At 39.0% G+C, this 17367-nt stretch overlaps 1 long non-coding RNA gene across 5 annotated transcripts in view; it reads right to left on the bottom strand.

Annotated features, from left to right (window-relative positions):
* Window positions 1-3960: 3960 nt before the first annotated feature.
* LOC137973489 (uncharacterized) overlaps window positions 3961-17367 on the bottom strand; it is a 30190-nt gene continuing 16783 nt past the window's right edge. The window contains exons 4-10 of one of the 5 annotated variants that reach the window (XR_011117253.1): window positions 17127-17266; window positions 16851-16918; window positions 11363-11427; window positions 9957-10036; window positions 8481-8620; window positions 6414-6451; window positions 3961-5802 (exon numbers count right to left, since the gene is read on the bottom strand). This is a non-coding gene — a long non-coding RNA (uncharacterized lncRNA). Of the gene's footprint in view, window positions 5803-6413; window positions 6452-8480; window positions 8621-9956; window positions 13392-16850; window positions 16919-17126; window positions 17267-17367 lie in introns of all 5 variants that reach the window. The other 4 variants (XR_011117255.1, XR_011117252.1, XR_011117251.1 and 1 more) reach the window with 4 other exon arrangements.

Raw genomic sequence — 17367 nt, 5'->3', positions numbered from 1 at the left:
GAGCCAGAACATTTGCGCATACGCTGACGGAATGTTTGAGCAAGAGAGAAAAATGCAGTACCTCCAGACGTGGCGCTGGAGCGTCGTACCAAACGAGTCATCCCGGGATTTCGGCCCGTGCGATCGCTTTTGGACGCAGTTGGCCCTTCGCTGCTTTCTGCTACCGACCTTGCCTCCCGGTACGGCATTGAGGGAGAGATATGTCGGCCCCTAAACCATATGTGACAAATCCCACGCCTACTCACAGCTCCAGACCGCCCTTGTCATTACAATTTAACGTAAGATTTCGATGGCTTATATATTTAAGGCAAAACTCATTTTACCTCTCATATGGTAAGCATTGTAGTCGCGGAATACAAAGTGTACGCACGCGCCCTGCTGAAAGAAACATACACAAATGCATTAAACGTTCTTTCATTCCAGAATTCAGAGTAACTGCAAGAGCTACTATCATGGAGACATTGCATTTACAGCTAAAATACATAGCACGTACGGATACATAACTAAATTAATAGAAAATATTTAAAGAAAAAATTAATTAATTCAAAAGAAAAGCGGCTATACAAAATGTTGCCCTGGATTCTCATTTTAAAACCTGTTAACTCAGTGGTGCGGATAAATCACACATAGCGCATTCCACAACTTAGCTGATAAGCAACGAAAAAGACTGAACACCATAACGGCTTGTTCTAAGTTTGTTGTTGGACAGAATGTAACTTCCGCCAAGATCATGAGAAGAAGACCGGGGAGAAAACTCGGTAGTTTTTCATATGCAGTAGCAGGAAAATCATCCCAAAGCAGACTTTGATACAGTAATATGTAGAAATTTTGAATGCGCTTATTGCATAAAAATACACAGTTTGACTTTAGTAATCTACAAATGTAAATCTAAGTATTCTCTTATTTACATTATACCGCCTTTTTCACAAGAACAACTGACGAAAGGCCACGCAGTTTTTTTATACCAGAATAACAGCGAAAAAGCACTACTTTCTCGCGAATTTTCTATGACAACTATTTTTTCAGAAATCAAAAGCCTACATTAACAACACACACCAGGGCTACTCCTTTGTATTTGGCCAGTAGAAATGTTCTTCTCCGTTTTTCATCCGGTGGCGCTTCAGCCATTTGATGAGGGCCAGTCTCATGCTTCTTTTTCTTTTCCAAAAATGCTAACTTTGGGCTCAAATTTTTTTTTTTTTGAGGTCTAGTGTTGGCATTGGTAAAAGGTAACGTGGTTTCAGCTATATTGAAACGATGACCTTCACCCCTAACGTGCAACCTGCAACCTGCGGTTTATCAGTTGGGCTAACGCTTTCATGGAATCAAAAGGGACAAAATATAGTACTGTAATTACCCTTCAAAAGTGTTAACTCCTTACATAACAAGTTCACTTGTTACTGTCCTTATAATATACGTCTCATTTCAATATGACAAGTTCAGGATTATTCACTTTAACCCTTAGTATGAACTTGTTTTTCGGTGGGCTGCAGGTGGGCTGCCCAGGGAACAGAATGACCGGTGCGGGGTCAACTGCGTGCTGATCCATCAGCATACGTTTCAATTCCGATACAGTTATCTCCATCGTCAAATCTGTAATGACGTCGTTTCCTTTAGACCGAATGCATAAATGGCGGCCAAAAGAATGTTCTTTTGTCTTTGTGCTAATTAGACCCAATAGCCTCGTTAGCACGGACAAACAACAAAAAATACAAAAGAAAAGTTATTTTAGAACGAGGCTAGTTGGTCTGATTATCACATAAACAAAAGAATAATTTATTGGCCGCCATTTATGAATACGGCCTATGACAGCCATAGACAGAACTTTCTCTTGACCATGATTGTCGATCCACACACAGCAACCAGCTGTCCACAAGACATTTCGGATTGTCAATGTGTCAGCCTTGTATACGATTTAGTTGCGAAGACGGAAAAGTTCTAGAATAACAAAAACTGTCCTTTAAGGAGAGGCTCACGTGACGTCATCGCAGCCACGTTGGCGGACGAAAACAGATCTCTCCTTAGCTTCTTTTGTTGGTCCACCAGAAGTCTATCATTTCTCTGTTGTTATTGTTTTCTCATGGCTTGTTTACATGAAGCGTGAGGTAACCCGAATGGGTGGTGTAAATCGCCTATCCATAGACGCCTCGATTTCACCTCAGATAGAGGGGTCAACAGTGTAGACGAGTTGCCCTGTCTGCTCTTTTGAGCCGATGATACACGGTTCAACGTCTTGCAACATTTGTTGCTCAACAAATGTTGAACAATGTTGCACAAACGTGTTGAACGGAATAGAGCTAGTCTCTATTTTCGTTCAACAACATTCAACGTGTTGAATAGCATATTTCAATATCAACATGACACGACAACAACAACAAATGTTGAACCGTGTATCATCGGCTTTAGGTACGTCACCCTTTTGCCTTGAAAACTTAGCCTTCCTATCCGGGGATAGGTTTTTGTCTTTACAAGGGTTGTCACGATTGCAAATGATCACGGCTAGGTTAGTTCCTTTAGTCACACAAGGTCCCCTGAATGCGTGTTAAAAGATCTTGAGACTCATTAAATATTTGGGAGGTATGATGTCGTTATTTTTTATTCTCCATCGTGCTTAATTTACGTCCTCTTACCATTCCTGGTTTTGGAAACATGAATATGAAAGGCAATGGCACTAATTTTGCATGCCCGAATTGACTGCGGAAAAAGATATAGAGGGTATTACATGGCCGCGCAGAGATACGAAATTTCTGAAATATGTGTCAACACGACAAGCTAAACCTCAACGACACATTTCAAAGAAAATTTGAAAAGCTGTACGCACGAGTAGACACAGTTCATTAACCCGATTAACTTAGTTTTCCTTTCAAATCCTAATTATCCAAGTTCCAGGCCTTACACAGTTTGGAACTTGTAAGGTCCTCTCTACAGAACAAAAATAAAAAGGCATTTAGGGGAGGAAAAAAAGAAAAATGAAACTGAATTACAATTTTTTTACTCTTTAGTAGTAACTTACCTTGCGATTTTTTTTTAATTTCCAAATTTAGAAAAATGCAAGCCGCAGGCAATTCCCGCCATTTTCTAGTAACCAACCAGAATACCATGAGACAATGTCAACAAGCCAACCAAAGATCAGTATTTTCCCCACGTGATGTTGACTGGCAGCTCCGCGCGCTTTTCAAGCCGCTACCAAAAATTCATAGAACAACTTCTGATGCGAAACGAAATACGTTTTACTCTTTTTTTTCATGATAAAACCAAGTTTTTGGGCCGAGCAAGATAAAAACAACAGCCTTGGTATTACAAGAGTTTTGAGTCAATGTGGCAGATGATTCTTGAGGTAAGTTTACGTCGTTAAAGTTGGTAACATTAGAGAGTAGGAGTTTCGCAAACATGACACGATTTTCCCCCTTTTTGTGATCTTTTCAAGTGGTTAACTAGTTCGCTTTTATTTTCATGATGTGCTTTCTTTCGCTTCCTGTTCAAATAAAGTTCGTGGGGTAAATTTACAGGGAAAAATGCAATTTAAACTCATTCACTAATTTTGCAAACACGCGACATTGAAACAATAGGCTTAATTTTGTAGTGCGTGAGCTCGTGATTTTTAACTCTTTCAAGCGGCAAATAAAAGCAAGAAAGGCATTAGTTTTCTGTATATTAAAGCTTCAACTGCTTCCGAGCAATTCTCAGGTAAAATTCTTTTTTTTCTTTTTGTTACGGGCGAGACGAATAATGGTACATTTTCAAACGGCAAAGTGCAGCAACCTTGATTTCAGCTAATTAAACCTCCTACAATTTCTGCGTAAATTCTGGAAAAAACACAGGATAAATGATTTAGAATTGATAGAACATGGTCTACTAACCACGGATAGAAGAATATTCACGGTTTCGCAAGTACAAAAATTAATTTATTTCCCAGAACATTTGACTCTTGACTCCATGAATCTTCTCCTTCACGTTTGGCTTAGCATCTCACTAAAATATAATTAATTTACTTTTTCGCTATTATTGAAAGCTTGACAGAAAAAAACTTCTTAAGTTTTTACAACAAGTTTTAGTTAAGGCAATAACGGCCAGGCAATTGAATGACACTTTAAAATGTATTTTGCTTTCCGTGTCCATGCGAAGTCATACAACTTTCAGCCACCAAATAAACAAGACGTTTTCGCAGGAGAAGGTTTATTGTTAAGAGAGACGACAGAACACAACTGCAAGAACTTCGACTTGTAAAAACAAGCTCTAAGATATCAACCAATTTTAAAAATCCGAAATTAATTCGTTGATAATGTTGGACACATAATGTTACTTAAATATTTCTTGTTAATCTCTTTTCATCAGCATTTCTACCGCTTAAATGGACTCGACATGCCGCTCACTCACTCTACTGTCAAAATGTCATAGACGGACCATTTAACTTTTGTTCCATTTTTTTTGTGCTCCAATTCTAAAATATAATGTCAAAGCTATTTCCTTGAGCTCATTTTTGCACAATATTTCCCAAATTTTCGTGAGTTGTAAAAAAGATTTTTGCGAATACCCCACCCTCAAACATTCAGCGGATGGTCTTTTATCACCCTTATCTTGAAATAGATTTGAATTTCAACTTGGGATGGGTGGGAAGGGGGGAGTGGGGGTGGTGGAAGTGAGAGCATGGTTAGCCCAATTGTGAGAGCAGTCACCTACCACAAGTGGGTTTGTTGGTTCTCTACTCTGCTTGGTGAGGTTTTTACCCCGTACTCCGGTTTTCCTCTCATGCACCCAAAACCAATAATTTATTTCATCTGTTTTAAATTGCATTAGTTCAATAATTTATTTGATTTTGAACTAAACGCAAGTGAAATTATACCCTAATTTCAAGAGTTTACCATTTGATTAGGCATTAATATCATGAGCAACAAATAACGTTCATAAGACGCCATTTTGGCTCTGTAGGAAAAGTTACCATGGCAACATTGTAATTTCACATGTGAAATCACAAATTAACGCTGAAATTTTGCGCCAAAATTAACGAGCAATTTGTCACCCATGCTATTATTGAGAAAAACTACATTGAAAACCAAATAATTAGCCAAAATAAAGCGTATCACACATTGTTAAGAAAAGCTTTTATTCACTATTTTAAAAAGTGAAATCTTTGGCCAATTACCTTTACCGTCATAATCATAACTCTGTAAGGCAACAGCATCTTGGAGATAACAAGAGGATATAGACCTCTTTCATAATGGCGGCCAAATGAAATAATCCTTTGTTGAAATGCCAATAAGCCTTTCTAGCCTCGCTACGATGCCCAACTTTCAAAAGAATATTTGTTTCAAAATGAGGGCATGAATGTGAAGGTGATCGCCATTTATGAAAGTAGCCTATACAGTACACTGAAATAATAAAGAAACAATCTAAAAAAATTAACTTCAGTTGGTAAACAATCAAATTTTGGCTGAGAATAAATTAATAGTCTTGATAGAACATTAAAAGTACAAATCCACATGCAAAAACAATCAGTTCTCCAAGATAGCCAGATTTCACACCTGCAACTGTGGTCAGCATTCTCCTCATACACTGACCGCATTTCAGCCCTTTTTTATCTCTTGAGAATAAGCCATACACTAATTTAGATCACTTATTTCTGGTTGCACTACTTTGGCTGTGATAACAAGAACCATTTTCACATTGTAAACTAGAACAAGTTCATGTGGAAAGCAACTTGCAGCCACACCAGATTCTACCAAAATGCTTGTCCGTCCACTATCTCCTGAAAACAGCAAACTCAAAATTCAGCTTCTGCAACACAGATCTTCACTTTCCAACCTGAAACAGTAAGTGCACTGTTATGTGGGTTGGGCTTTGGAGGATTATAATAATTAAGCTCTGGTTGAACCTTGCAAAGCATACTTTGCAGACATGTGCATTCCACCAGAAATTAATCGGTTTCTTCATTCGGCTTAACTTAACCATAGTTAGATTAGTTAGTGAGACCTGCGGTGTGGGATGGCTCCTCCCCTTAGGCTCCCATTAAGCTTGGGTTGCTTTGATCAGCTTCTTCAGTCCTGTCAAGTATTCTTAATTCTTTTGGCTTGAAGGACCACACTTTGTCTTCCACCAGGTGATCTGGTGACGTAATTCGGAGGACTGGGGAGAAAAATTTTAACGGCGTATCCCACAACCGTGGGCGGCCTTATTTTCCAATTCAACATGGCAGAGGCGAGGTAACTGTCGGGTCTACTTGAATGTTCATGAAGTAACAGGAAATGTGGTAGACACATAATGATCTGTTGAGTTTCGGCGATGGCAATACTGCAGGGAGTTTGGAAACAACACCTAAGGCTGCATGCGGTTGTGGGATACGGCGTTAAAATTCTCCTTCCCAGTCCTCCAAATTACGTCACCACATCACCTGGAGTACTTTGACCTGAGATCACCTGGTTGATCATCTACAACTGGAGTTCCTGAAATGTTTCTGTAAATGAAGACAGATAAAACATATAAAAGTGAAAATCCACATGCAAAAACAAGAATTTCTCCAAGATAGTTAACAACTATTCACCAAAGTCAACGCTAGCCACCGACACTGAAGTGAATAGTTGTTTTAGTATATACTTTATTTCATGCATTATTTTTGGGTTAGGGTTAGGGTTAGTCTGCAGAGTCCACTTTAGACTTGTCGGTTTTACAGTGGAATTTGTTTATTGAAATGCATGTTGAGACAAATTTCAATCACCAAAATTGGTGTTGCATTCTGATTTCATGTGTTTATTCGGACCATAGTTAACAATTGTTCACCAAAGTGAAGGTGACTAGTGGTGGGTATTTACCGGTCCGCGAAGCGGAGAGGTAAATATCCACCGCTAGCCACCGACACTGAGGTGAATAGTTGTTTTTGTAGCGGTAGCGGCAAGGTAAACATCCAACGCTAGCCACCGACACTGAGGTGAATACTTGTTTTAGTATGTACTAAAACAGTGAGATAATATACAGCACAAAAAAGTAATTTGGATGTTTTCTTCACTTGTCACGGATGCAAATCGGGACGCCATTTTTTCTCGAGTTGCTCAGAGGTAAATAGCACAAGATATTCGGAGTTTGATGAGCCAATCAGCGCCCGCGTTCAACGCTATCCACTGTTTTAGTATATACTACCATAATGAGATTTAATCCTTGGTCTGCAATCTCCTTATTACAATGACTGCATTTCAGCCCTTTTTCCTCTCAATAAAAGAAGCCGTTAAACAAATTTAGATCACTATTATTATTTCTGGTTGCAATGTTCTGACTGCAGTAACAAGAACCATTTTCACATTTTAACCGAGAACAAGTTCATGAGGAAAGGGGAATAGGCCATTTCCAAATTCATGTCTGCCTCCTCTTTAAAGTGAGTCTAAGTGCAAAGTTTTTGTAATGGTAATTAGTTCTGCTTTACAAATGAAGGATAACTAATTTTCAATTAACAAAAACTTTGCACTTAGACTCGCTTTGAAGAGGAGGCAGACATGTACTCGCAAATGGCCTATTTACATGTACATGGGATTTTTAGTGAAATAGGTTCTTAAAAAAACTAGTTTCTTACACATGTAGCTGTGGGCAGGTTTGTTCACCAGGTCGGTAAAATTTGAAGTAAGAAAGGTGATGAACCAAATGGGAGGTTAACATGGGAAAAGAACTTAAGGAAAATACTTAAGAAATCCCAACCCTCCATTAAAGCCTTCTTCTCTGCCAAAATGCAAAGATAAAATTGGAAGGCCAGAGGCACACATTTGCAAATACATAAAGCTGGGCTTGTTTCAGAATCGGTAAAATAAGCCTACTACATTCCAAAAAGATAATTAATTTACAATTTTTTTCCCTTAGCCTAAATCAAAGACCATAATAATAAAAAATAGCCACAAAAAATTTTGAGTTGGCTATATGGTATTGAATACAATAAAAATCTATAGGCTATACAATTCAGAACTCTTGTTCAAAATTAAATGAAAAAAATGCATGGAAATCTTATGTACTTCAAGTTATTAGAAAATTCCTTCAAGTTTTCATTTCTTACATGAAAATATCAATCTCATCTCATCTCATCTTAATCAGGAACAAGTAAAACTTATTATTAAAGACAACGTTTCGGTGTCCTCATGACACCATCATCAGGTCAAATATAATATTTTACAGATAACTCGAATATTAATGTTCAAGATTAAGATCAAAGTCCCTCGAGGCTAGGTGAAAAGTTTTGCCTTTATTGAATCACTTTGGATATTCAGACACAGTTTGAGCTCGCGAATAAGGAACATTTCATACACAAGACAATCAAATTTGCATGAGCATTTCTTAAGAATGCGAAATATGTCACATGTTATTGTTCTTCATTGATGTTGACTTTGGCTGTGATTGAATATTGAACCAAATCTTTTGTCTTTAATAAGTATGTTTCTGCCTGTAATTTTTATCATCAAATCCATTACATTATCATGTTTCACAAGTAAAACTCTATTATTAATTACCTTTGCTTCCTACCAGGAACTCAACTGATGGACAGCCCAGTGGACATCCTCAGACAGAACGATTCAAGTTTCCACTCAGAACCGATTCCACCACTGTTGCAGACTGCAAATCCACTTTACTGTACCCTCGGCTTGGTATCCTGTAAAACACAGCCCATTGCTTCTGATCAGTCAAGACAAGTCATTTGCAGCACTTTGATGAAAGATGCATCATTGCAGTAAGTCGACTTTTGTGTGGGTTGGGGTATGGGGGGTTAAAATAATCGAGCTCTGGTTGAATCTTGCAAAGCATACTTTGCACACACATGCATTCGGTCAGAAGTCAATTGGCTTCTTCATTCGGCTTAGCTAATGTAGCTAGATTAGTTAATGAGACCCATGGTATGGGATGACTCCTCCCCTTAGGCTCCCATTAGGTTTGGGTTTCTTTGCAGGTATTTCGGTTCACAACTGGATTTTGATCGGCTTCTTCAGTATCGTTGAATATTCTTTTCGGCTTTCTTCGTCTTTGTTTCGGCTTAAAGGACAGCACTTTGTCTTCCGACACTTCCATCTGAGGTCACCTTGTTGGTCATCTACAATTGAAAGTTCCTGAAATGTTTCTCTACCAATGAAGACTTCATCTTCTAGAAGCTTTCCTTTCTAGTTACTCTTTCCAGAGACTTTGATTTGATGTCATTTGGATGGTCATCTACCAATGGAGTTCCTGACATTTTTTCTACAAACGAAGACTTCATCTTCCACAAGTTCTCGCGCTTAGTTGCATGCACTGAAATTGAATTTTTTCACACGATACACTTCACTTGCCAGAGCCAGTGCTCAGTCAAGTGAAGGTTTAATCTCGCAAGGTTCAACCAGACACTTACAATAATTAAGATAACAGGCCATTCCAATTTTGTGGGGAAATCTCATTTGGGAACTTCCTTCGAGTTGAGTGGTCTCTGTAGTAAAACTTAACACAATTAGGTTAGGCTCGCAATGTCTGTTGTGGCTTTACCTCTTGCCTTTAAAAAATAATTTTTCCAAATGACCCTCTTCAAAAACTGCACTTTCGACTGGGCAAATTCAGTTTGACCGAACAAAAGTTAATTTACAATGGCAATGTGGTAACTGCTTACCTCAGCCTTGTGGGGATAGGTTACGTAAACCATAGGTGTCAACTAAGTACTCACTAGGGTAAGCTGTGATGAGGCTGTGTTTCTTCTCTTTCTTAAATTGCTTAATTAAGAGGAGACACCTCATTTACAGGCTACCCAAGGGAATTCACGGGACAATCCACACACCCTAGTCCAAGCTTTTTTTAATATTATGTTAAGCATAACTGACTAACAAGGATGCAACTGACCTGAAGACCAAGAGGAAAGGCAGTCAGTTATAGTTAGCACTCCAAGAGAGTGAGATGGGAGGATTTTTTCCACTATGGTGGTGGTAACACTGAGACATTGACAATAACTATTGTCTCCTTGTTAGTTTTACCTTGTGGATGGAACCTCCTGTCAAAAAGCCCTGCATTGCATATGGCAGGCAGTAGGACTAGTAGCATTCACATTAAACATCTGCAAATTGCAAGAATCGAGTGACACTCATCAGCAACAGTCCCAGCCCAAGTACAATCAATGGTTCTTAAGGGCACCTGTGGAATTGCACTGGAACCAGCCAGCTGAAGACGTCAATAACCAAAAGACTACTTTTGAAATGAGTCATGTTAAGTAGTTAGAGTAGCTGCCAATGAGGCGAAGACTGCTCAAAACAGAGCCGAGGATAAAAGGACGTCACTTTAAATTAACCCAAATAGTTTTAATACCTATTGATATTAACAGAATAGCTATTATAACTTGCACTTAATTTTAAAAATACACAGCTGCTTCAACTTGCAAGAGGTAGATGAAAAACCTTTGTGTTTTTGTTCTGCCAAAAGTTAAATTCCTTCAAATCAAAAATGGGTTTATCATTGACCGGGATTTTTAAATGTGTGTTGAGACAGCTGTCAATACTTAATAACTGGCTGGTTGGTTCCCATTTTCGGGTAAGTGAAGTCCTGGCAAAAAAACATCAAGGAGGCTGAAATGGAGACTGGAACGTAACAGCAACCCGTATAAGGTAAGGCCAATTTTCATGGCACAACTTTTGTCAAAAACTGTTTCAGGAATTGAAACGGATCTAGACCAGGATTCTAACCTGTGATAGGCCAGGCCTAGGGGATTAGCAGTGCACCACACTGCACTACCCCTTCGCAACAAAAGTTGTATCATGTCAATGGGTCTGAGGCAATACACTACAACCTGGCATGAGGTATGTGGAACTTTTGTATTTTTCTGCCGATTCCGAATGCGCACTTCATTCGATTTTTCGGTGCTCTTAACTACAGGATTCACTATTCGATTCATCGTCAACACTTCGATCATTTCACTGCTATTCCGCTATGGCTACATGAAGAACTCGCCATTCACTATGATAATGACAATGGCCTGGAAAGCCCTGAAAATATTCTTGGTTTTGCCAGGCACCCAAATTTTTCCAGCATAGGTGCGCACCCAACCATCAAGACCTTCAGATGCAGTGGAGTACTTAATAAGTAATGTCAAGGTTGCTTTGTAACTATTAAAAGAAAGAAATAAAACTTTTAACACTAAACCTGTTGTCAAGCTGGTCATTTAAAGATGATTAACACAAAGAGCTACTGCAGTACTGCACAAATAAAGAACTTTTCGCTAACAACAATTCATTGCCTCCACAGGTTCTAACACAACTTTGTGCCGACAGGTGCTTTTACTTTTCAGGGTATGACAGTAATGTATAAAACAAAAGACTGTAATATGTTCTGCTGACTTATCACAAATAAAAAAAACAAAAACCATCTGGCAGTCTCTTCATTTTCTAACCAAGATTAATTGCCTCCACAGGTACTAACACTGTTTTCCTTCAACAGGTGCTTTTTCTTTTCAGGCTATCAAACAAAAGGCAACTGAATTAGCTTATAAAACCTTGTAACTACAATGAATGAAAATCAATAAAACAAAGAAAAACTCTTGTCAGTCTGCATTTTTTTAAAAGTCACTTTGCTGATATGAAGTGCCATGTAAAACTGACTGTGATTCTGTTTCAGCACATTTCGTCTTTAGCATAATCGGCAACCACACATGACCAGATGCTATAAAGATGATTTCGAATGAGAAGGTGAGTCATTACAAACAGGGTGGTGTTTATAAAAATTAACCTTGTTATTTACTTTAAGGTTTCAGTTCCACACAAATGTGTACTTGCAAACACTGCAGTAACCCCAGCCGAAAGAGGAACCAATTGATCAAGCAGTAGATGGTGTGTAAGTATAATGACTGCCTTTTGCTTTTGCTTTTTTTTTGCCATAAAGAACACTATGCTAAAGAGTTAAATAATTACTTCTGTGAGCTTTAAGGAAGTGAAAAAGAGACTTTGAAAATTAACTACTATTTTTTTAATATAACCTTACAAAAGTTAGAGCACTCTGCCCAGGATCCTCTCACATCAGAGACCAAGGCTGGGAACATCTTGTCATTGTGTGTCCCTAAGGATTACTGAAATTTGGAAATGAGGGCTTACAGATAAAGCATGGTGGATCATTATTCAGCAAGCCCTTTTAAAGTTTTATATCGACATTAGAAACATTAAAAATGAGAATATTTAACCAATACTTGGGATTCAAACCCATTATTACTTGTTGCAAATGCCTTCAAGTTAATTTCACGATATTCTGAACAGATACAAATAAAACATAGCTAACTTTTAAAACTTGTTTACTTAGCAGGAGAAAAATGGTGTCTCAATTCTGCAGCAATATGACCTCTAGTGTTCCTCTAACCTTGACGTCATCTTTGCAATCACAAGAGACGCAACGGCTCCACTCCGATGAACTTTTCTGTTCCCAGGACTAAGCAGCATTTTATGACAACAATATCTTTGCACCTGTTGCTGATACTCATGTTAGACTTCCTTCCCCACAGAATCAATCAATGACTTGAACACAGTTAATTATTTTGGCTTGCACTGGTACCATTGCTCCACTGTGCAATATAAAATCTCTTCACAATCCCCTCATTTGCCCTTACGAAGGGTTACTCAGTACATGTATGCATGATCTGGATGGAACAAGATAGTTGACTTGGCTTTCTGCACTTGCTCAAGCAAATACTGAAAAGCATTGTTAAAAGTTCATGAGTACTACTCCAAGAGTTTCTGGGCAAAAAGGTCTTTCATTGCCTTGAAAACCATTTCTTTACAAAGAAGTTATCCCACAATAACACTTCTTTTCGTGATTCCCACAGATGCCACTCCAGGTCTACCTTCTCAATCTTTTTAGAATGACCAAAGATAATTGCAAACACAAAGTCATTATACGTGCCTGAGAAAAATAATAAGGAGTCTTGCATTTACCACCCTGTTGTAAATAACACTTGCTTTTCAATTGCATTTTACCAACTTTTGCCATTTTCTTTTGACAACTCACAATAGCTGACTGTTTCTCTTTCCCATTTACTGTGAAATATTGTAAGGTATTGCCCTTTGGTTGATGGTGATGAGGTTCCTAAGGACATCTTGACCCCACAAGGAAACAACCATGTACTTTTATCTCCATCATGCAACTGCACTAAAGTGTGTGCTCTTGTTCAGTTTGCACTTTCGCAAATTGCTTCTACATGTACCATGTTTTAGTTAGCCCAAGAAGATGTATGTGAAATCTACCCAACCCATTTCTTGTGCAAATTACAACAACAGTTGCTGACAATATTCCTTTCGTCAACTAAGCGGTGCTGCCCGGGATCATGTTGGTAATTGACCAGAAGATTGCCTTTGCCCTCACACAACGTCTTGAGCTTGACAACCCAACCCATGGCCAAACCAGAGTGCAACTTGATTAAGCTTCCATTTCATGATCTGCTAAGAGGAAATTTATATTCTATTTGAAAGTACCCATCTCTCTGCAGCTGTGGTTTCATGTAGGGTTTATTAGTGTAGGCTAATCACTTCCCTGGAAATTCTCACAAGAGGCTAATCAACTAACTAATGGGAAGAGAGGATACTTAACAAACCTTAAAAGGTCAGTGGCTAGACCTTGCTCGGAGAGCCGGCCTAGATGGAGATGTTAAGCACTTCAATCCCTCCACTAACCTCGGAGCTTACCTAAGGAAAGCTGGAGTACCCCTTAGTCTTACCATAGACACTGGCTTGCGGAATAAAGGACAGTTGCATTGGTGGATGGGCCTTCCATGGCCAACTGCGTATACACTGTGCAACCAGATGCTGGCGTGTATCCTGGGATCCACTCACCCTGGTTAGAGAGCCACTGTGGTTCATGAAGGCAATGGCAAACCATAGTTTGCTTACAGATTTGTAGTATGACCATATTGAAATGGCTACATTGGAGAGTATCGGACCCGATGACGTTACCAGGATCTTTCTTTGGTAAGATGCCACATCGAGCAGGAGATGATCATGTGAAATCCTCCTCTTTGATGATTTGAAATGGTGTATGGAATGTAAGAACAATGTTAAGGCAACAGAAGTACAAAATGGGAAGACTGGAGAGGCAGATCCCAGGTCTTACCGCAGTGTGTTTCAAAACAAAAAAGGAGACTTTATTAGCGCTGAAGTGGGTTTAATTTACTTTACTCTGGGGTTACAAGGAGAGAAAGTGCTGTTGCCCTGCTCCTGGACAACCAGGCAGGAAAGTGTGTTGAGAGAGGAGAACCTTATAATGGACTCCTGATGGTAATGGTCATAGTAATGAATTTATATAGCACATTTCCTATTCACATGCGCTTTTTACAAGTAATCAACCGTTGGACATCAGCATATGCATGTACAGGCGCCGCTGGCAGCCGGTATTCCTTCATTAGTGATCTCACCCAACCCATGAATGAATGAAATGAGGCCTGACCACAACATTGGGATCTACATACCATACTCTTTGTGACATATGTGTGGCTTCTTTTACGTCCCACAGGATTATGAACATTAAAGGGTTGTGAGACAGGATCTACGGTTTATTGTCCTTATCTCAGAAGACTTGAAAGTCTAATTCTTTGCAGATGTCATTACAAAGACAGCACTTTCTCCTGAGTTGTTTGAAGACCCTGAGTGTGTGGCGGAGTAGAGGAAATGCATGATAACATTGATCAAATATTTAAACATGGACAAGGGAACGACTACGTAATAGGACTGGGGGATTTCAGTGCAGTTGTTGGTGAAGGAAGCAATGGTTTAATAGCAGGCTGTTTTAGCCTTGGTGGCAGTAATGATAGGTGAGACTTCCTAATCGAGTTCTGTAAAATAATGCAGGAACATTATGACAGCTAACACCTGCTTTGAGCACAATTTAATGGGCCGATTCCAATTCTGATCACAATCTGGTCATGATGATGGTTAAGCTAAGTTTGAAAAGAATATGTGGTAGTAGGAAAACCAAGACGTAAAATACAAAGAAGATCTTTGCAGAAGACATGGATCAATATCTTCAAATGAATGCAAGTCAAAACTCATCACAGAACAGATGGAATTGCCTCAAAATTGCTCTTTGGAAAAGTGGGGAAGAGAATATTGGATACGAGGTAAGCAACAAGCCTACGAAGCCTTGGGTTCTTCTTATTTTGTCCATCATTGCCGATGAAGACAGGTTGGGTACATCACTTGTTGAGAACCCTCATTTCGCTATTGAGTCCTCCTATAGGAGCTCTGACATCACATGTTAGAAATTCATATCAAGAGTCTTGACCAGCTGGGTTCAGTTGTCACTCCTTATGATCATCCCTTTTCTGTTTACCTTTGGTTATCCTATTGGCTACTTTGGTTTATCAGAGCCCTCCACATAACTCTTTCTCTGGCTAGGTCCTCCCAAGTTTCTTAGTCAATATCACATTTCTTGAGGTTTTGTTTCAATCGGCCCTTGTACCTTTTCTTTTGGCATCCACAATAATATTACTGTGTGACCTCCCTTCAGTTCTGAGTACAATATGACTTTGGAAATTCTTTTCTTCTGACATTAATACATGACCTGCCTGTCTGAGTTGTGCTGTTATCATCACCTGTTCCATGCCAGTCCTGTTACCTTTCTCCAGAACCTCAGTATTTGGTAGTGTGTCTTCCCATCTGATTTTCATGATTTTTCAAAACAGGTTAGTTGGAAATGGTTAAGGTGCTTCACATGTCGGCTGTAAGTTGTCCATGTTTCACATGCATATGGAAGCAATGTGACAACTACAGATGATAGCCAAAAAGGAAGAGAGGCGAAATGGAACAATGTAAACATGGTACCTGGTAGAGGAATGCATGGGAACAATGAACTTTGCAGACAATGGAAGAAGTGAGTGCTAAAAGGTGGGCGAGTCAGTGTAAAGCCTGGTGAGCAATTTCTAATCTTCCTTGAAGGCAAACATTGAAAGCAAGTTGCAAACCAAAACTATATCGGAATTTAATCACACAATTGCAAGATGAGTACTGTGAAAATGAACTAGATTGAGAATAAGCTGGATGAAGGATGCACTTTAAAAGATAAAAAAATTACTGACAAATGCCTTCAGCATCAGTCTGGAAAAGAGAATCATCAAGATTGTCATCTGATGCACTTCATTTTTGGGGACAAGTCATGGTCCACGAAAAAAGAGAGAGATGTGACATGAGTCTTTGGAATAAAGAACTTTCACCTGTTGGCGAAGAGGGGGTCATCACATCTATTATCAATAACACTACTTAGCATGGTCCTACCCATCGGCATAGGGAGCTCTTCTCTCCTGGAAGACCTTAAACAGGAATGTAGTAAAGGAAGCACACCCAGCAGTGGGAACTGCAAGAAATGCCCAACCTAATGAGAGAGAACACACACGCCACACAGAAGTGCCTGAATTTTGTATATGGGGTACAAAGGGACCTCAACATGGTCCTCAGGGAGTTAGCACGCCCCTGCCCCTTTTGGAGTGCTATTTCCCACTGAATTTCATGGCACCAAAAAGGTAAGCCCAAACTTTGAAAAGAGAATCGCATTTATGTGAAACAGGAGATGTTGGGCTGAAAGTTGCCTATTGCCATTCTAAATGGACAAAATGTCTTTGACATTATAACTCCATTAGCTCCACTTATCGATTAACATCTCAAAGATGTAAGATAAGACTAAGTAAGGCAATTTTATCCTTTATTGATAACAACCAATTTTTATGTTTCCCGTTTCAAATATGTGTGATGCTAGTTCTTTCTAATTCAAATTAAATAATTATTATGTACATATTAGTAACAGAAAGTTATCAAGTAAGGCTGAAGTAAAAGTAGTAAACAAATGCAATTAGTACCATCTGGTGCCAGATGAAGACAGGTTTATTTCAATACCATTTAAATCACCTTTACCTGGTTGCTCAGTTTGATCATTATCCACAAAACGGCCGAGCTCTTGTGATAAATGCTGCACTTGCTTGCTAAAAAAAGACAAAGCTGTCAGACATGGTTTCACACTACTCTGCTTTGAAGAATCTTTTAAAGATTCACAAAGTTAGGATTCAAGACAAAGCTTCATTTGTACCTCAAGTTATTGTAAAATTCCTTGTTTTATTTCGTACGTGAAAATATCAATCTCATCTGATCTCATCTAGTCTTAATTTGGATCAAGTAAAACTCTGTTATTACCTTTGCTTCCTACCAGGAACTCAACTGATGGACAGCCCAGTGGACATCCTCAGACAGAACGATTTAAGTTTCCACTCAGAACAGATTCCACCATTGTTGCAGACTGCCAATCCACTTTACTGTACCCTCTGCTTGGTATCCTGTAAAACACAGCGTATTGCTTCTGATCAGCCAAGGCAAGTCATTTGCAGCACTGTGATGAAAGATGCATCACTGCAGTAAGTCGACTTTTGTGTGGGTT

This window comes from Montipora foliosa, chromosome 10, assembly GCF_036669935.1.
Source record: "Montipora foliosa isolate CH-2021 chromosome 10, ASM3666993v2, whole genome shotgun sequence".
Lineage (NCBI taxonomy): Eukaryota > Metazoa > Cnidaria > Anthozoa > Scleractinia > Acroporidae > Montipora > Montipora foliosa.
This window is presented reverse-complemented; position numbering and strand designations above follow the sequence as displayed.